Source organism: Diabrotica undecimpunctata, chromosome 4, assembly GCF_040954645.1.
Source record: "Diabrotica undecimpunctata isolate CICGRU chromosome 4, icDiaUnde3, whole genome shotgun sequence".
Lineage (NCBI taxonomy): Eukaryota > Metazoa > Arthropoda > Insecta > Coleoptera > Chrysomelidae > Diabrotica > Diabrotica undecimpunctata.
The window spans coordinates 41,274,812-41,297,401 of record NC_092806.1 but is presented as its reverse complement, the minus strand read 5'-3'; the positions used below and the strand labels follow the sequence as shown (position 1 = coordinate 41,297,401).

General features: G+C 32.4%; 1 pseudogene; it reads left to right on the top strand.

Annotated features, from left to right (window-relative positions):
- Window positions 1–14,191: 14,191 nt before the first annotated feature.
- LOC140438624 (uncharacterized) lies at window positions 14,192–22,234 on the top strand (annotated as a pseudogene).
- The last annotated feature ends 356 nt before the right edge of the window (window positions 22,235–22,590 follow it).

Genomic DNA, 22,590 nt, shown 5'->3' with positions numbered 1-22,590 from the left:
ATGTTTGCAGTTCTCAGACGTTTCCTCACTAGTATCTTCTACTGCCAGAATGGCTGTCATTTGCGAAAGTGGCAATAGTTTTAATTTGTTTTAATTCTGGAATTTACACGTATCTAGAAGATACAGGACTGGATCTAATGTGCTTTCATGTAGCCCTTCAGCTTTAAGCTCCTTTAAAACTTTGGATTAATAATTGTAAAAACAATATCTAACTTATAATACCACATCAAACCTGGGATGCAAAGGATAGCGATGCGCAATGTATAGCCTTTTCTATCCAAAATGTCAACCTCACCTGCCCGTGTGATGATCTTGATTCAAATCATCCGATGCATCCTGCTAGATAAAAAACTAGACAATGACGTCCGAGTGATTGCCGGTATAAGCAATCTCCCAGTTTCTCAGATATAATTTAAGAATCCACAAGGAAACTAAGTTCCTGTAGCTGTCTGTATACCATGTATCACAAACATTTTTTTATATAAAATCCTTTATAAAAGGTATATAATTAAAATACCCAATCGGGCTATATCACAACGTTTTGTGATATAGCCCGATTGGGTATTTTAATTATATACCTTTTATAAAGGATTAAAAAAAAATTAATTTAAGAATATGCACATGGATTGTCAGAAGTCTATTTTTGGCTGGCATGGAATTGTCGTTCCATGATTTTCGTGGTTTTCCTACTGATCGTCTTCCTATTGGTGAACCGTCTCTTGCCGTCTTTACTAATCTATTTGTTGTCATTCGGCTTATATGATCGTTTCATTCTAATCTTCCATTTCTTACTCAGTTTTTGATGTTCTCCACCTTGCAAGTTTTTTCATCTCTTCTGTTTCCAACATCTTTTTTTCCTCTCTGTGTCAGGTCTTTTTTATTTCTCTATATTGTTTCATTCAGGCAGGGTGCGTCTCTGTTTGCTCTATTAGCAATTGATCTTCCACTTTAGTTTCGAGCTTTCCGTAGCTAGATAATGTGATGCCTAGATATTTAAACCCCATCACTTTTTCTATTATCTGACCTTCCAGCTTCAATTTACATCTTAGTAAATTTGCTGTTGTAACCATGCATTTTGTCTTTTTTGGGGAAATTAACATGTTAAATTTTCTGGCGGTTATATTAAATTGGTGCAGAATACGTTGTAAATCATCTTCACTTTGAAAGAGTAGTATTGCGTCGTCTGCATAGCAGATTATTTTATGTTGTTTTTCTCCCATTTGGTATCTTTGTTTAGTTCTTATTTTTTTTATTATTTCATCCATAATCAGGTTGAACAATAGAGGACTCGGGGAATCTTCCTGTCTTATTCTTTTTGGACTAGTTGACAATAACAACAAAATTATTGCAAATGAAAACGTAATAAGAATATTGTCGACGACCCAAAAATTATGAAATCAGAGGTATAACACTCTATAAAAAAATGCTTAAATTAAATAAGCTTGTGGTCTAGACGATGCATTACCTGATGTTAATGATGGTATATAAGGCAGTGAATGATAATAGATGTTCTGATTGTTGAATACAATGTTCTGACATTTCGCAAAAATGGTATTAACTTATATATATTAACAGTATTAGAAAAAAGCATCCTATGTACCATATTTGGAGAATAAGAGTTCTTAATTAAAATAGTTTTCAACAATTAAAGATCTTCCCGTAGGCAATCTGGATGAGAAAGCCTTAAAACACGTTCTTTTAATCCTGTTATAAGGTTCATTTTGATCTTGTTTGGATGGCGTGAGTAATGGCTTATAAATCTATTGCTACACATGTGGTTTCTGAAACATCTTGTTTTTAACACATTATCTGTATTTCTTATAATTCTCATGTCAAGGAATTGTAAAGAATCTTCCACCTCTTTCTCAACTGTGAATATTATATATGTTGATTGTGATTGATGAAAATATTAACTGTTTCACAAATTTTGTGTTTAGGAAGTACCAAAACTAAATCATCTACATACCTATTAATAAAAGAAAAAAAAGTACAATCATTGATAACATCATTCATGACATAGCTACTTAGAAAAGGTGAAAAACTAGATCATAAAGGGCTATCAAAAATTTGTTTATAAAAGACACCATTAAATATACAAATATTACAATCACTAGTTGAGTAGAAAAACAAAGTTGATAAGTGTTTTGAAATGTAACAAGTCAATAGTATTATTTTGTGATCTCATTCCAATGTTTTTCAACACTACTTCTGGTTAAATATAAAGGTAAATTGGTAAATAGAGATGTTATATCAAAACTAACCAAAACATAGTTGATTTTATTCCAGTTAATTGATTTCAGTAAATCAGTCTTTCTAGGTTTTCTACTTAGCTATTCAAGTTCTTTTTTGATTTTTTTTGCCTATTATTCTGTATAATACCTATTATATATGTTAAAATGCCTGGATTTAGTTTGTCGTACACGACCTTTTTTTATGTTTTCTGTTGGAACTCCTCTCGTATGTCTTGTGAGTTTCTAACCAACATTTCACGTTCTTGTTCCATATCATCGGGTTGAGGAATCTTATCTTATTTAACATAGACCCATATTGGGTCAGTTCAATAAGTAAGTAGCACCTCTCGCTCTTAAATGTTTTTAATTATTTTTTGAATGTACTTCATCAAGTTTTACGTTTAAACATCTCTGCCGTTATATGGTCGCTTCCTAAACTCTTCCCATCTTTATTATATACATCTATATGAACGGTAGAGCTTAAAACCATTAATTTATAATATAGAAACAGTTAATTTGATGTCATAATTTTTCAGTTTGCATCAACATTAAAAAATGCTTAAAATATCATTCTATCTTCCTGTTCTTCTCTGTGAATATTATTTCTACAACCATAAAGATGCTCTAAGTAATTAAAAAACTTGTCTAAAATATTTTTCGAATACATCTTTATTCATTTGAGTATATATCTTTATAGTTTTGTTTTGTGTTACTACCCCTTTATTAGCACCCTTCGTAGAAAGTGCCATTTCGCTTGATGTCATGATTTTTATACATTTGACATTTTCTATTGGGGTTATTTTATTTTCACAGGCAGGTCTAGAAAGGGTTTTAAGCTTCCCTTAGATGGATTCTTTGTACGATATTAATTCGGTAGTTTTAAAAACGTTGCCATTAGTGGATTTAATGTTTTATAACTCCTCTTTACGATGCTTATGAAGAATTTACCATATCAAAATCCTTTTAATGCAAATTTTACAAAAAAAAAACAGTAAAATGAAATAAATTAAAAATAAGAAACACTAATATTAGTTTATAACTTTTATGTGTTTGTGGTTATTCAAATTGCTGTTATTATCTATGTTGTAATCGTAAATAAAAACGCAGTATCTACTTAAGATATGAAACAGAAAAATTAGGTTGACTTTGCAAAGCTGAAATATCCTTTATTGTCACTGAAAGTTGTATAATTTTATGGACAAAGCTTACAAAAAGTCAGAAAAATAACAATAACAATTTAAAATTTACTAAAACTGCATACATGGTCAATATCTCAAAATAAAAGACAATAAAATAAACAATCCATTGCAAAATTTAAATAAAGTGAAAATTGCATAATAAAACCTTACAAACTAATAAGTTTAAGTTGCTGCATGTGACACCCAAATATATATAAAAATACTTTTGTTACTTGTATATAAAGCTTACTGTAATTTCCTAGTCACCAAATGGAAACAATTGAAATAGAACACACAACATCCTAAGATATACAAATCCGACGAGGAGTGAGACAGGATTGCGTCTTATCACCACTACTGTTTAATTTGTATTCAGAGTAGCATTAGACGAGGTCTAAGGCGGAATTAAGATTAACGGAATCAGCATAGACAACATCAGATATGCTGATGATACCGTCTTAATAGCAAGCAACGCACAAGAACTACAAAATATAATAAATGCGGAAGCTCACCAGAGCGAAATGTTCGGTTTACATCTAAACGTTTCCAAAACGGAAATTTTAGTATTTTCAAATACACCAATAAACATACACATAAACTGTATGCCAAGGGTCAAATAATAGAACAGGTAAATTCCATAAAATATCTGGGAGCAAATATCAGTAGTCAGTGTAATCCAAAAAAAGAAATCCTATGAAGAATTGAACAAGCAAGGAAAGCATTCATGAGCATGAAAACATTTTTTACAAGATGAGACCTTAGTCTGCAGCTTAGAATCCGAATGATCAAATGTTACGTTTTTTCTGTCTTACAGTATGGCTGTGAAAGTTGGACAATGGACTCTGAAATAGAAAAAAGAATAGATGCCTTTGAAAAGTATATATACAGACGAATGTTGAGAATTCCGTGGGTACAAACAGTTACTAATGTTGAGGTACTTCGTCGCATGTGTAAACAAAAAGAATTACTAAGAATAATCAAAGAGAGAAAAATGCAATACTTGGGCCATGTGTTGAGAGGCGAAAGATACAAATTACTTCAAGTTATACGGAAAGGAAGAGTACAGGGCAAAAAATCAGTAGGAAGACTCCAGAACTCGTGACTGAAAGACATGAGGTGATGCTTCGACCGCTCATCCGCAGAAATCTTTCGCGCAGCTGTTTCCAAAACTACAATTGCCATTTGAATCGCCAACCTTCGAAAGGAGACGGCATCATGAGAAGAAGAAGAATTTCTTAGTTATTCGTTGAGAAACTCTTGCACTGAATAATATGACCTTTCAGATAGATAGGCTTTTGACACTTTACGGAACTAAAGGAAAGAAGTTGCAGATTTAAGTTGCAAAGGGAGATGGTTGTATAATTTGTTTGCCGAATATAATATAGATTTTTTTACTAACTCAGGGATCGGTAAATACAAATAAATGGTTGAATTTCTGGTAGAGTAGTCATGAGTAGGTGTTGGTGAAAAAACATGTCAGTGTTTACGAATCAAGGAAACAGTTTCTAAAATATATAAAGAGGGAAGAAATAAAATTGCGTAATTTTTGAAGTACCTTCTACAATGTGTTATTCTACTGAGACCAAAGAGATACCATATTGATCTTTTTTGTAATTTAAAAGTAACATCAGATTGGGCAGCTGTACTAGAACCCCAAAAAGGAAGACCATATCGAAAATGAGACTAGAACAAAGAAAAATATTTTATTTTGGAAGATGGTAAATTGATTCCCTTCGAAACAAATCTTATTGCATAGCAGGCTAAGGCTAGTTTCATACTTAACAAATCGATATAACGGGACCATTTAGGATTGTTGTCTATAAAATTACCAACAAATTTTACAGAATCAACGATACTGATCTGGCCGTTATTAAGGAGCAAGGGATGAAGAGTTCCTTTATTGGATAATACTACTGTCATATCCACGTTAAAAAAAAGTAAATTAGAGTCGGACCAGGTTTTTATTTTAAGTAGATCAGAAGTTATAGTTGCATGAAGAGTTGCAATATTAGAGTTCGTCCAGATGATACTGGTATCATCAGCAAAACGAAAAATATTTCCATCGATTTTTAAGTTTATGATGTCATTTATGAAGATAAGGAAGTGACAATCCTTTTGTGACTAGAGTCAGTATCATTTGCTCTAACTAGTTGTTTTCTATTCCTTAAGTCAGATTGGAACCAGTTCAAAGAAATACCTCAAATTCCGTAGAAATTTAGTTTTTTTTTATCAAAATGTCGTGATTTACGAGTTTATGATCAAATGCTTTGGCACAGTCACAAAAAATAGAGGCAGTGTAAAGATTATTGTTTAGTGCCTGATAGACCTCATATAATACAGAAAACTGAGCATCACTAGTTCATTTATTTAAAAAAAGCCAAACTGACATTGTGATAAATGTTATTTTCAACGAGAAAGAATATAAGTCGGGCTTATATAAGTGTCTCAATAATTTTAGATAGGGCCAGTAGTAAGGCAATAGGTCTATAGTTGTATTATTAGGCACTCTGAAATATACCTTTTTCAAACGAATCATTAGTTGGTGAGATCACGACTTCCAATACATTTTTTGGAAGATTTAAGGACATTTTTATGGAAAGTCCATCAGTACTACAGGAAGAATTGCTTTTGATACTACTTATTGTTTGAATTAGCTCAGATTTATCAACTGGTCTTATAAATAATGAATTCGAGACCTTTTTTAAATTGGGGTGATAGGAAATAGGATCTTATTGTGGCAAAATAGTTGATCTTATATTTTTACTCACATTAATGAAGTATTTATTTGGATTTTCAAGGTTTGGAAGAGAAAATGATTGAGCTGTGTTAGTTTTATTTCGAAGATCGATTATTATGGATAATGTTTCTTTTGCAACATTTTTAGAGCTTCCCAGACGATTTTAATAATAGATTATTTAGTTGTTTTGATAAGTTTTAGATAGTTTCCTCTGTACTTGGAAGGATATATTTATTGACAGAGACGTTGGTAGTAGTAAATTTCTTGATATACAGTAGTGCAGAGCTTACCAAGCTACCCAAATTTCCAAACTTTAACTAATTTTACAAGGCAAAATAGAAGGCAAAAGATCTCAATGGTGCAGAAGGACATCGTGGTTGAACAACATCAGACAGTGGGTAGGAATGACTACCATACATCTATTTAGAACAGCTGTTAACAAAGTTGTATGGACCAACGTGATTGCCAATATCCACAGAGGATAGGCACCAAAAGAAGAAAGAACTAAACGGAATGTAGAACTTCCAAAATGTGTTGTTTGTCACAAGATGTTGGCGGCTGAAAGTATGCTTCCTAATGAACTAAAACGGCATTTGGAATCAACTCTCAGTTATTTACAAGGTAAGCCAAGAGACTTTTTTGTAAGAAAATTGCCAGAGCTAAAACATTAGACCACGGCTTTGGTTTCCAGAGCAATAATAATTCCTACCAAAGCATTGCTCGCCTCTTACATGGTAGCTTACCGTGTTGCCAAATGTAAAAAAACACATACGACCGCTGAGGAACTGATCTTACCTGCAACGGTTGATATGGTAACAGTGATGATTGGAGAATTGGTAGCTAAAGAATTAAAAAATGTACCTCTTTCAAACAATACGGTTAGTCACCTTATTCACGATATGGCAGAAGATATTAATGAGCAAATTGTGGGGAAATTATGCTTCATTGATATGTTATTTGCGGTACATACAAGAAACAAATATATATGAGGATTTGTTATTTTGCAGAAAAATATGTGAAGGTTGTAAAGCTACTGATTTTTTCCAGATTTGAAACTCATATATGTCTGAAAATAATATTAACTGGGATAACTGTGTAGGCATCGAGAGGCCTTAGCAGCAAAAAACGTTACACCTGAATTAAGTGTTGTGATGGATAGCATTATTAAAGTGGTAACTACATTAAAACATGACCCGTGAAATCAAGACTTTTCCATAAACTTTGTGAAGAAATGGGGGCCGAGCACACCTCTTTAATTTATTATTGCAACTCTCTTTGACTGTCAAAAGGCAACGTACTCACACGTGTATATGAATTAAGAATTGAATTTTACCCGTATCTACATACAGAATCATATGATGATGCGCAAAACTTTATTATTTCAGAGTTTATAATAAAATTAGCATACCTCTGTGACATTCTAACAAATTAAATGATCTTAATAAGTGTTTACAGGGAAACAACACTCATATCCTGCAATTGGCAGATAAAATTACTGGGTTTCAGAAGAAATTGCTCTTATGGAAGAGAAAATTGGAAAATCAAGAAATTGACTGTTTCTCTGCTTTACAAGGTATTCTACAAGAAAAATAGATAGAAATCCTTGATCTCTCTTTAAAAAATACCTTTACACAACACATGTTATCATGGAGCGAACACTTTGAGAAATATATTCCTGAAAATATGGAACAGTATAACTGGATCAGAAACCTTTTTCTGTCATCCACGCCACCGACACTTTCAACAGAAGAAGAAGAACAACTGACAGAATTGTCCTGTGATTCCTGCCTAAAACCTCCATACGACATTGTTTGAATTATGGAATCTCATGAATATGATGCCATCAGCACTGTTTCATTAAATGTTTTATTACCATTTGCGATTTCGTATTTTAGTACAGGTCCAACATAAACTTGGAAAAAGAAATGAGAGTGGCAATTTCCAAACTGAAGTCCCGGTTTCATAAGCTCAAAAAAGCAAGCACATCCCTCACATTAACCAGCCAGTTACATAAATAACTATCCCTTTTCATTTTTGTGTCTATGTTTTGATTTCGTTCTTAATTTCTAATAAAAAATGTAAATGTTTAAATAGTGTTTTTGTTATAACTATAACCTGTTACTAGGCTAGTACTAAAATTGGTAAGTATTATTGGGGGTTGGGTTGAGGAGGCGTCGCAAAAAGATAGCAAAGTCCCGAGGGCGTCACAGTACGAATAAGTTTGGGAAGCCCTGCAGTAGTGAACGCATATTCTTGGCTGATATGTGAATACAGTTGGTAGTCTTTGGTAGCGGCAGATGCTGCGTTAGTGCTAACAATTTGAGACTTCCTCTTGTATCATTTGCGTAGAAAAAATACAGCAAGTTCTATAAAAAATGGTTACTGCGTTTTCGCTAAGTAGCTCTCTGTCTACAATACTTTACTTTTTTTTTTGGAAACTATGCAGTAGAAGTTGAGGAGAACTAATATTAATGATGGTTTGAATAAACATTTAAAATATTGACCTCAGTTTTAAAGAGTAAATACTTAAACAGATATGAAAATATTGTAAATATACAACTATTATTTCATACAGCGAAATAATTTTAACAAACATACGTTTTAAACAAGTTATATATATTTTTTATATATATATGTATTTTGTTAAATATATTTTATCTTTCGTTTCTCACTCATCAAGCACAGGCAAATTAATCCTAAAGTTTTTTCTGTTTTCTGGAATAACTGCATTAAGTTGCTATAATAACATTAAAGTTATCACTTTTCTTTTTTCAAAATCTAATTGGTTTAGGTAGTGATGAAGGGATTTTTGTTTTTAAAGAAGTCAAGTTCCGCCATATCTGAGCTAGAATGAGATGTCTTGTAATACAAACACATTTTTTTCCGACGAAGTATACTTGAACCACGTTACTCAACTATACACGATTGGGACCTTTTTTCAATTTAATTTGTGAAGTATAATCAATACATTGATAAAAATGTGAAATATTCATTTGTTTCACCACTACAGAGTTTTTAAAATCTGGACTGCATTGCAAAAATTTTAGAAGTCATATCAGTTTACTTCCTTATTATAACAGGTGTGTTTGTCCTTACACCTTGTCCTGATGCCTTTGTTTCGCGCACCAGTCATAGGTCGCTGGTTTTTTTCCGGGAACAAGATTTGTCCTTAGGGAAATAGGTTCACTTTATATACTTCTTTGAAGGACCACCCAGAAAACTGGAACAAATAAAGGTTTCGAAAAGAACGTTTTAACAAGTCTATTTAAACAATTATTACAACAACGTATTTTGGACGCCGATAACTTGCTTACGATAGCTGATTTAAGAAATTTAGTTTGAATTTATGTGCAAAACTAGATAACTTGTCGGGGATAAAATATTGACACGAACTGAATAAACTTATTAATATATCGACTGTGTTAAACCTTCTGAGGTGCGGATACGGCGGACAGGAGCCTAGCGCTCCTCCAATGCTGGATTCGAACTCATGCAAAAATGATTTCAATCACTCGGCTCGTAATCGTTTCTTAACATTCAGAAATCTCCCCCTGACGTATCTAAAGGTTATGTTTACATTTAAAATACCTTCGACTTTCCTTTCATTAGTAAAATTAATTATCTGAGAAGGGTATTTTTCAAGTTTCGTTAATTTTGGGAATTTTTGAATGACTCAAACCGATAATTTGGAAATCATTAATCCCTTCATTGTTATAATTCTTTGACGATTTTAGAAGCTTATGTCTAGAAAGTTATTTGAATGCAAGCTATCGGCGCCGTACAGATTATTAGATGGTACAAAGGAATTTTATAAATCTAAACTAATATACATTGTGATATAAACTGATATGATATAAAATAAAATAAAAATATTAAATATTGTTTTTACGCAACACCAGCTTCAAAGTAGTTAAGGGTGATGGTCTCAGCATTAATTTCAGCAGAATTTACAATCATTACAAGAAAACTGTACAAACGTCAGTTTTCATTTTGATTGGAACAGTTATCAAGTCAGATAACTATTTTCTTAGCAAATTCATAAAATTTAAAAAAAGCTTAAACAGTGCTAACAAGATTCACCTTTTTTCAATTATTAACAAGATTGCCTTATGCCATACAATGGCAAACGGTTTTGACATACTTTGACTTCCTAATGGAACAAAACTTTCATGGTGTGTTGTTAACCTCCAACTTTTCAGAGTTGGAGTTCTGATTTTGGTAAAATTGTCTATTCATCAGCTGTATTTATATGTTTATCCGTGCACAACAGTTTCTCAATCTTTCTTGAAAGTTTTTCTCGGAATGTCCATGTAGCTTAAAACTTTTACACGTTTCGTATTTTCGTTTTTTAGCTTAAATTCACAGCGGAATATGTAGTACGATACTGGAAAGTGATGATATGTTCTTGAAACCTTGATACATGAAAGTTAATGTCGCTCGGTAGGTACAATCGATCAGAAGCATGTTCCCTGCAATAATGAGCAATTCAGGATGAAAGCTAAATATGTGATCATTAATTTCGTGTTTTGGTATGCGATTGGTTGCAAAAGCTTTTCCTCTCATATCTGGATTATGATAAACCTGTTTTTTTAATGTTTTAAAAAGACTTCAAAAACCTTAGGACCTAGAAAGGATAACAAGCATTTCTTATTCAGCATTATGGGTGTCATCCTTTTCTTGCACTTTGTAGTAAATTCCTTGTGAAATTAAAACAAATTCATCAGAATGAAATCCTTGTTCGCCACGTACAAAACTAGCATTACAATAATCTATAACAACTTTAGCCGTATATATTTCTGATTCACAACGTATAGACCCGTCATCATTAGTTGTATCTTGGACTATGTTTTCTTGTTTACTTTGAATAGTTTGATCTTGCTTAAAATAAATATCGAGCTGTTCTATATTAATTATTACTTTATCTTCAACAATATCAGTTTCTTTGAAAGGTGGGGTACAATCGTCTATAATACAGCAAACATAACAATTGTATTTATAGTCAGATTAAGCGAATGAGGAAGTATGTCTGAGTTTAGTTTATAGACAAACTAAAAGAATGCAACTAATTTATATGTAGGTAATGATGAAAATAAAAGTAGAAGATACAAAAACATAGTTTTGTTCAAAAACTAAAGTTTAAATTGATAAAATATTCCAAACAAGTTGCAATTTCCTTTGTCATATGGATCTGAGCCGGATCTCAATACGAACATACCAAAGTACATGGTAGTTAGTAAGCGCGAAATATTAAATACACGTCGTTTAGTAAACCAACAGCAAATTAACAGGGTAAAGAGCTACACATGCCTTGGTACTAACATAAACAGTCAAACTACTAAAATAAAACAACGCATAGGGAAAGCAAGAGCAGCGTTCGTAAAGATGAAGTCTCTTTTTAAAAGTCACGATTTACCATTTAGTACCAAAATCTCTATGATCGGACGATACGTATTTTCTACATTATTGTACGAAGTAGACGCATGCCCGCTCTTAGAAGCTTCTTTAGGAAAGCTCGAGGCCTTCGAGATGTGGTGTTACAAGCGCATCTAACAAATTTTATGGAAGGATCGTGTGCTATTGCAACTCATTCTTCAGGGCAAGGTATTTGGAAAAAGAGAGGACCAGGGAGAAGATGAATATCTTGGTTTCAAAACCTAAGGAAGTGGATCAATACGTCTACAACCAGACTAATCCGAATAGCTGCAAGTAGAGTTAGGATAGTTATGCTGATCACCAACATCAGGAACGGATTGACACCGTAAGAAGAAGAAGATATGGTTCTATTTTGGATCATATCAATATTTATTTCAATTGTGGAATTACATTGACTCATCTCACTCTACTACCTTCTTGTCTGAATATTTTCAACTCTATATTATTTGAGCTTTTTCTTATACTTCTTTTTTAGAAGTCAACTTTCTTCTTGCTGTTTGTAACTATTTGTTTGTTTCTTCTCATTTTCTTATTGTGTATTTCTTATTATTATTTGAATTTTGGATGTTTCATCGTAATTTTTGCTATCTTATTTTGGTGTCGATATGTGTCATATTGTCAAAGAGTGTCTAACACAATAAAAAATTAAAACTATTTAAAGATCGTAATAAACACTTTCTTTTTTTTTTGTGGCTTTAGTACTTAGCTATTTAGCCATATATATATATTGAGAAATAATAAATGAAAAATTACTATTCAACATTATCAACATTCTAATATAATTAATACTAAAATAAAAAAGAGTATATCTTTACAAATAATAGCTAGTGCTGAAAGTGTATCTATTAGATTTGAAAAACCTCAAAAAAATTCTATAAATGCATCAAACAAAAGAGAAAATATTGGAGCAGAAAACACTAATCAGGAAAAACAGGGATACTCGCTTCTCGTCCAAGGAGTCATCAGGACATTTGTTTAAGACATTACTAGAATTAGGTCACGGAAAGGAAGGTACAGTGCCGGCAAAAAAATGTTTACATTGCCAAATAAATCACCAAATTCGAAGAAAAATAGCATTTAAGGGGAGAGGGGATATTTGCTCAGTAAAGTTTGGGATCGTTAAATTCTAAATTGAAGTGAAAAATATGGGTTGAAAGAAACTCACACAACAGGAGAAAGCACGAGCTTTCGTTACTTGAGAAAGGGGACTTTGGAATTACCGTATTTGTAGTGTCATATTTAGACCTTTGTAATATATCGTTTTTAAGTTTATTTTACTCTACTTTTTTATCTATGTGTTCTGTAATTGAGTCATGTAAGTAGTTTTGAAATGAAAAAATGGTATATTTGGAGTAGAAAAGTCTTTTTTAAATTTTTATACACATTAAAAATACGTAAGTTTCAATATACGTTTTAAAAAGTGTGGTGAATTTCAACGCCATAATGTTTATCTTAGCTGCACGTAAATAGGGGTGAGAAATCCACGTATTATATTGTTGGTTTTTCTATGGTCGGGCCAATGAATAAAAATGTTACCAGCGACAACCCTAAAAATATTTTAAATAAAACACAATTTATGGCAGGGGGATAAAGGGATTAGGTCAGAATAGTTGTTCTTTTATGCTACTGTATGTTGTATCAATCAAAAAGCAGACAATAGTTGATACGATATGGTTAACACTTTTTGTGTAGTATAAACTGGTAGAGAATTATAGCTTTATTGAAAACACGCTGTAAAGTTTAGTTTAGCTGTTTAGGGTCAAATATTGAGTTCTAAATGGAAGGCATTTGAAGGAGGGTGATTCCATTAAAATTTTTCTTATAATAGCATGTAAATTTTATTGTCAAGAAGAAATTGGTAGCGAGTCAAAAATATATGAAGAATATAAAAATGTATTACTCACTCATTGATTTATTATTAAATCATTTGGTAAATGCTAAAAAATATTTGCATATTATTTTCCGGTTAATCTACCTTTTTTTTGTTTGCCATCATTGCTACTTTCATGCATGCGTACCAATCGTTAATTGCATGCCAACTCTCATCATCTACATTCACAAATTAATTTAGTCATTAATACCCTTGTCTCCAGATCAATACGCCTTTGCGATGATGCAAGTAGACCTGCTGAGCTCTCCAGTTTAAAACAAGCCCCCATCCAAAACGGTTTCCGTGAAAATCACATCAATAAGAGGATCCACAGAGACTTAATCTTAAAGACTGGCAAAATAGACAAAATTCTTAAATCAAGAGGAATAGAGACAATGTTCACTACCCAACAAAAACTTTTATCTCTTGTCCGATTAATCAAAGACAAATTCCAAATGAACAACACGAAGTTTATAAAATTTTTTGTGCTGGCTGTCCCCGATCTTATATAGGCCAAACAAATCGTAGAATCCAAAATAGGACTTATGAACATTCCATTTATGTTCGTAATTCAGGATTCAATTTCAGCTCTAGGTCAACACCATCTTCATAAAGGTCACAAAATTGATTTAGAAAACACCGAAACCATAAACACCTCAAGAATTATCCGAAAAGTCATAGAAATTAAAAAAAGGCCGAATTGCCCCAATAAAAGATATGACGGCATACGGTTACCTTCGACATGGAGACATCTTATAAAGAAAGTATCGTCCGCTCCGCTTCACCCGCCAATCAAAATTCTACTATAAGATCTGTTCGCGCCAACCCCCGCGCCAATCCTCTCGTCCTTCGCCATGCTAATCCCCACGCCAACCTCTACCGAAACCACGTTACCATCGACAGTATAAATGAACCGTAATCTGTTCCCAGTAACAGTAATGTACTGGTTAGTGATCACTGCAGTAGCGTCTTGGGGCTCGGGAGGCTGAGATATCGGAAGCCCTGAAAAGAGATAGAAGATCTCCAGAACAAATACGACCTATTTAACCTACATAAAAAGGTTAAAGAAATGGCAGGACTGCAAAAAAGAAACCACAACACAACTCTTTTAGATCAAAATGGAAATAATATGATAACGACTGGCGAAAAGCTAAAACGATGGAAATAATATATGGAAGAGCTCTTCAACGACGAAAGAGAAAACCTACAAGACAGATCTTTCAAGGAAAGAGAAACAAGTATAGAAATTATAAAGGAAGAAATATTGTGTGCACTAAAGAACACCAGAAACGGAAAAAGCCCGGGACCAGATCAACTGCCTATTCATATCCTTAAAATAATAGAAAACGAGTATATGGATGTATTATTAAAGCTCTTTAATGAAATTTATCAGTCGGGTGACATACCCAATGAATGGTTGACTTCAACATTTATTTGTCTCCCAAAAAAGAAAAATGCTAGAGAATGAACCGACCACCGCATCATAAACCTGATGTCTCACACACTTAAAATGTTTTTAAATATTATCCATAAACGCATTTACCAAATACTTGATATAGATATTGAAGAAACCCAATTTTAGATTCCGTTGAGAAGTAGGTACCCGTGAAGCTCTCTTTGCATTCAACGTACTAATCCAGGGGTGCTTGGATGAGAACCAAGATATCTACGTCTGTTTCATAGATTACAACAAGGCTTTCGATAAAGTCCACCACAAAGAGCTAATGGACGCCCTCAAAGCAAAACAATATACAATAACCTTCGAATTATAACAAATCTACATTATAAACAGCAAGCACACATACGCATTAAAGAACACACATCAGAAGAGTTTGAAATTAAAAAAAGAATGTGACAGGGGTGTGTCTTGTTACCACTACTATTCAATGCATACTCTGAAGAAATTATGAAAAGAGCTCTTGAGGAGAAACAGCAGGAATAAAGGTCAATGGAACACCAATTAACAACATTAGATATGCAGACGATACTATTATAATAGCAGACAACCTCCAAGACCTCCAAAAGATCATAAACAAGAAAGTTAAGTATGGAGAAGAATATGGATTATAAATAAACATCAAGAAAACTAAATTTATGAGGATATCAAAAACCCAAAATAATGTAGGAAATCTGACAATTAACGGTAAAACTTTAGAATAAGTTGAAAACTACAATTATCTTAGCACAGTAATTATTCACACAAACGGTTACTTCAAATAAATCAAAGTTTGAATAGAGAAAGCACGAACAAACTTCAATAAAATAAGAAAGGTACTTTGTGTAAGAGAACTGAAATTAGACTTGAGAGTTAGGCTGACAAGGTGTTATATCTCTGCTTTACAGGATAGAAGCATGGACACATAACGCGTCGACTACTCAAAAGTTGCAAGCATTTGATCTGTGGGTGTATAAAAGAATCCTAAAGATATCATGGACCGAGTATGTAACAAACAACGAAGTCATGAGAAAAGTAAACAAAAGAATGGAAATATTGGAAACCATCAATGGAATGGGATATTTTTGTAAAAAGTTGTCATCAAAAAAATCTGGACATATTATACAAAATTTAACAATAACCAATAATTTAGGACAGCCTTAACAACGGCTATCCTAAACAAATTTAAAAAAAAACTGATTTACAGCAGTAATTTCTATGATTGTCCGGTCCATGATTCTAACAACAAATCAATCAAATATAAAAAAACTCCCCTTTATTAATGGTCTAACTCATTCTGTCATATCCATATTAAAAATGTTCCTAATATTAGTATGGCTAAATATAATATCATGAACAACAAACAACTATTTTCAAAAATCAAAGACCCAGTACCAACCCTATATAAAAGTAATAGCAGTTTATGAAATACCGTGTCTAGGATGTCAAAATAGCTACATTGGCCAAACATAACAATGGCTAAAACAACGCATCACACAACATAAAAGTGATTGCCGCTTGGGAAAACATACTTGTGCAGTAGTTGAGCACTATGAAAATACCGGTCATATGCTTGACTATACCAAAGCTCACATTTTGGCATAGACTGATAACTACAAAAGTAGATTATTTCTTGAGATGTATCACATAAACAAAAATAAAAACACTTTAAATTATAAAACAGACACTGGACAGTTAAGTAACATATATTGTAATGTATTGAACAAAATTTATAAACATTCAAAATAGCTAAAATTCACCTCAATAACAACTAACCTTAATAATTCATCAAAGAAATATCATTCTTCTAACGTTTCTTTTATTTTATTGTTGTTTTTATTTGTACATCTGAAATAATTTTTTTATCGTATTGCTCTGGGGAACGTGATTAGAACAGTTTAATCTTGACATTCAAAAGTTTACATACTTCAATGTTAGTTTTATTTGTAAAATCTTTTAATTTCTGTGAGTGTTTTCTAAATCTATTTGTACATCATTTGTTTGTAATGTTTCTAATTGTTTTACAGTTTACTCCTGATGAAGCTATAAAATAAATGGCGAAATATTGAGTCTTAGAAAAAAACAAAGATTTTTATTATAGACCAGTATACCTAATATTTCCTACAGATTTATAAATTATTTTTTGGTTATATATATATATATATATATATATATATATATATATATATATATATATATATATATATATATATATATATATATATATATATATATATATCATAATATCATAATATCAAATCGGAAAGATATTGTTCAGGATGTAACAGTATTGAATAAATTTTCAACAGGGAGCGACCATAGATTAGTTAGAGCAAAAACCACTTTTAACACTGAAGTTAAAAGAACAAAAATGATCCTCAAAAAGAAAAGTGGAAGGTGGCTGTTCCCAGAAGATATAACACTTTACGAAGAAAATATTAAGACTAGTTTGGATACACACGACTTAGAGAATATCAGCATCAATGAAATGAACAATAATATTACCCAAATATTGAAAGAAGCTGAAAAGAAATACTGTCCTCGTCCTGAAAATAATAACAAAAAATTAAGCCACAACACAAAACATCTTCTAGAGGAAAGAAGAAAACTTAGGGAAAATCAGGATCATAACCAAAATGAACTAAGAATTTTGAATAAGAAAATTAAAAAGGAAGTTAGAAAAGATCTGAGACGATACAATACGATGGAAATAACTAGAGTAACAGAAGAAAACAAAAGCTTGAAAGTACTCAGACAGAGCATGTCCATTGGAAGAAAAAACGTCCACAAATTAAGAAATGAACAGCCGAAACTGTTCAACGGAGAAAAGCTTAGCCATCTAAGGTTTGCAGATGATATTGTACTAATAGCTGATAGGATAGATGAGGCCAAAGAACTTTTAAATCAGCTCTACCTTTCCTCGCTAGAAGGGGGATTGAAAATAAATATATCTAAAACCCAGATGATGACAAATCTTGTAGTCAGCGAAGATATATGCGTAGGAACAAGATCCATAGACCAGGTAATGGCCTATAAATACCTAGGTCATGAGATTCGCATAGGAAAAGATAACCAAACCGTTGAGCTTCTCCGTCGTATAAGACTGACTTGGGCAGCCTTCGGCAAGCTGAACCATATTTTCAAATCGTCTGATATACCAATATGCCTTAAAAGAAAAACGTTTAATCAGTGTGTTTTGCCAGTGTTAACTTACGGTGCCGAAACGTTGACCATGACAAGGAGAACAGTTCAAAAGATCCGTGTGTGTCAAAGGGCGATGGAGCGTGCTATGTTGGGCGTTTCACTACGAGACAAGATCCCAAATCGCCAGCTACGACAAAGAACAGGAGTGGCTGATGCAGCAGAGAGAGTAGCAACACTAAAATGGAACTGGGCAGGTCACGTGGCTCGAATGACAGATAATAGATGGACAAAGCGGATACTGGAATGGAGACCAAGAGATGATGCCTACCGAAGTAGAGGTCGTCCACCAACACGTTGGACTGACGATCTAAAACGTTGTCATAGGAATTGGATGCAAGAGGCACAAGATCGAAATAGATGGAAAATTATGAGGGAGATCTATGTCCAGCAGTGGATAAGCGAAGATTGAATGATGATATATATATATATTATTGTGATATTTAAAGTCTTGGTGCGCCAAGCAATAATTAGCTAATTAAATTTTTTTAATTAATTAAAATTATTTCAATGATGTGATTATGACTCTATCACAATTTTTAATTCTTTTATCTCAGGGTTAAAATTCGTGCTTCAATATCTATGCTATTACATGTGAAAGGTAAGGTCCAGAGAATACCGGAATAATAAAAAACACATATGATCTAACACTATATATTAAAAAAAAATAATGAAATAATTCACACTCAAAAGTTTTCAATAAACAAATCTCATATAAGGATTCTCAAAATTTTGTTCTCCGTACGTGAACAATCAAAATTAATGGTACAAACAATATTAATTGAAAACTCAAAATCCAAACTATTCTAACTCTCCTAATCAAAATATTTATATCCTTTCTAAATTACGTGTAAAAATTGTGTTATCAATAAAAGAAAAAAAAAAACTTCAGAACAACAAAAAATATCTCTCTCTGATGATGAGTGGTCCAAATCCTTGTTCCTTGTAGACTGTATTATCTCCTCTCAACCGCTCCCTATGTAATCAGCAATCTTACAACAGATTGTTGCAAGTATATCGTCCTTAATGATCTCCTTCAAAAGCAACAATCATTCAAATTATGATAGCCTTTCTCCTCTCGATAAACTGAATCTCTCGTTGGCCCGAGTGAAAAATGACTCTTGGAATATCTTCTCTTTACGATAAACTGAATCTCTCGTTGGCCTGAACAGTGACTCTTGGAATATAAGTAGGAAAATATGACTTACAATATTTTGCTGCTTAAGCTTCTGTCGGATACACTAACTCCACAAAAACTCACTAACATTCAACACTACTGCTTGCTACTTCTTGGGAACCACACCAGAGAACAAACACTGTTCCTCTTACAGACTTGGAAAACCAACTACTATATCTTTTCTCTCTCCTTAATCTCGCTAAACTTTCTCCCACACACTTATCCCACCTTTTTCAATCTCCGCCAATCACAACTCGTCACAATTCCCCCATTTCTTCATTTCGATAACAAACAAATTTTTACCTATAATTATAAATTTCCTAAAACTTATTTACAAATAATATTTTTCTATAAATCTTAAAAACTAACAAAAACCTCTTTCTATAATCCCTTCTATTGTCTTTAATCACTGCATTAATGGATTTTGAAAAACCCCGTTCAATTCTTTGGCTTTCACTTAAACTTATGCGGGTCACTTAAGTATAACAAAGAAATGATTGATGTAAAGCTTACATTTTGTTTGGTACAGGTAATTCAAGGATTTAATAACTTTCCTTCTCCGAAATGTTTGTTGGATATTATCCTGCTTATCTGAATTATTTTAATGTTTTTGAATTTTGAAATATTTTTAAACAAACCAATATTTTTCTCGATTTTACATATCATAACAATATATATATATATATATATATAGATATATATATATATATATATATATATATATATATATATATATATATATATATATATATATATATATATATATATATATATATATATATTACACGAACTGTTTCGAATTATTTGTCACTCCAATTAAATGGGTCTGAAGTTTCGATTGTTATTACGAGAGTTATAAATTATTTAAATGTTATATAATAAATAATGTTTCTTAATTTTACATTTTACACAACGTAGCTTTGTAACCACTTACTTGAATTATGTGAATTAATAACATTAAATATAACTAATTAACTTTGACAAATTAATAATCTGGCGAATATAACAGTGGCGTTCGTTATGTAAATTATATTTATTATATAAACGCGACGCTTTGTCTTTTAGACTTTAAAAGTGCAGGGCAAAAATATCAAACATTTTTAAATCTAGGCAAGCAAAAGAATACCAGTCAATTTTATTAAAAAGACATCTTAACGAATGTGAAACAAAATTTAAGGAGTTTTTACGCATTTCAGTCAACTTGTGCTGTGGTTGAAACACTGTGCTGTAAAACGTATTAGATATTGTTGAAACATTGTGTTGAACCCAGGTAGAAGTAGAACGAGAAGACTGCGGTGTGCCAGTAAGGCTAGTATCATAAGAGTAAGTCGAAAATCCAGGGAAACTGTAACTGTAGTTCTGCATCCGAAATAATTCGAAAAATCTTACTCTTTGTTTTGGCTTTTAACAGTGCTGGAAAAGTTTCTTTTGTAAAGCTCTTGAAAAGTAAATTGATTTCATCTTCAGAAACGGCAGACTGCAGAGGAGGAGACGCTGTAATCTGTTTAGTTAAGCAGTCTGATGGATCACTACTTTTTGAAGTGCTTTGAGGATATCCGAGCTAAAATCTTTCTTCCTTTTAAAAGCTTGACGTTCGTTACCGTCATCCATGCACTTTAAATTGTAAGTATAAATTGCTTTAACAGTTTATCTAGACTCCCAATTAATTGACCCATGCAAAACTTCAGCATTAGAGTTACCACTACAAATTTTCTGACTACGATCAATTTTTGCATTTGTGTTGCTGGTGAGAACAAGACAATAATACAATATTAGACATTAAATATGAAGCAAAAATATTTTGCTTACCATCGTTCATGTTCCAACGCTTCTAAAAAACTTAACTGCTCTAATAAAGGACTTCTTTTTCTCTTTTCGAGGCTAAAACTTTCCGTTATTTGAGTCTCTTACTTTCTTTGTTTGTAATGATTGTCACGTATATTTTTCCATCGTTTTTTGCATGATCCAACTCAAAATGCATTCATTTAAAGTTTTCTAGATAACTGCCTGTAGTAATTAATAGACAGAAGAATTTATTTGGTTATATTACAGGTGTCTTGCAACTGGAGAGTCATATAGATATTTGGCGTTTGCGTTTCAAATAAGTCACAGCTATATCAGCGTATTTGTGCCAATAATATTGAAAAGTATAAGTGACAAGGTGAAATCTGCTGAAATTTTCTCTTCTGCTAAACAAGAACTTAAGTTAAAGTAAAAGGCTGAAGAATTTTGGTTAATTTGGCATTTTCCAGCGCTGCATGCGCCATAGATAGCAAACATGTACCTATGAAGTCCAGATGAAAGCGGATCCCGTTTTCTTTAATTATTATAAACAATATTTTTCCATTGTAGTGTTGGCCATTGTAGATGCTAATTATCAGTTTATGGATTTGGATATTGAATTCTACGGGAAAGAAGAAAATTCTGGAATTTTTGCGAAATCTGAACTTGGCTAAGCAATTTATAAAGACAACTTTAATTTTCCTTTATTAACATTAGTTCCATATTCGAAAAACATTATTCGGCCTCACGTTATTTTAGGCGATGATGCTTTTAAACTTCACAAAAATGTTATGAAACCCTATCCAAAAAACAAACATTGGAGGATAATAACAAAGCAGTTTTTAATTATAGACCTTGTCGTGCTAGCCAGGTTACGGAAAATGCATTTGGTTTGCTTTGTAATGTGTTTCGAATTTTCTTTTTTCTGATTAATGTAAAACCATCAACAGTGGATCTAATTATTTTTGCTTCTTGTTGTTTGCATAAAATGTTCCGTAATGAATACGTCTGCAATGGGAAGATGAAACAACATAAGTTAGAGGATACGTATTTTTGCATTCCTACGCAGAATATGATTTTTTTAAGAGGCACAGGGGCTTTGTTGCACTGAAAGTTTTCAGGTGCAAAGCCGTTTTACAAATTATTTTGCTAACAAAGGCTCTGTCACGTGGCAAAATATACAAATTTAGTGTAGGATTACAAATCTACATTTTTATGTCCTAAACGTAAAGACTCATCAAACTGTATCACAAAGAACTTACCAGCTCTATTCATTATTTCTTGTTTGCTTGTCATCTTCTGTGGTAAATGCTTCCATTCTTCTTTACCTTAAATCTTTCCATAAAACCACGTTTACCTTAAATCTTTCCCTGAATGATCAGATGTGAATGTTTATATTTTATAGGTTGTCTCATAATGTGACCGAAGTATTCCAGCTTGCGTCTCTTTATTATATTGACCAGGTCTGTTGTTTGGTTCAGGTGTCTAAGGACCTCCTCATTTCTAACTCTGTCGACTTAGCTTATTACTATATAATAAAAATACA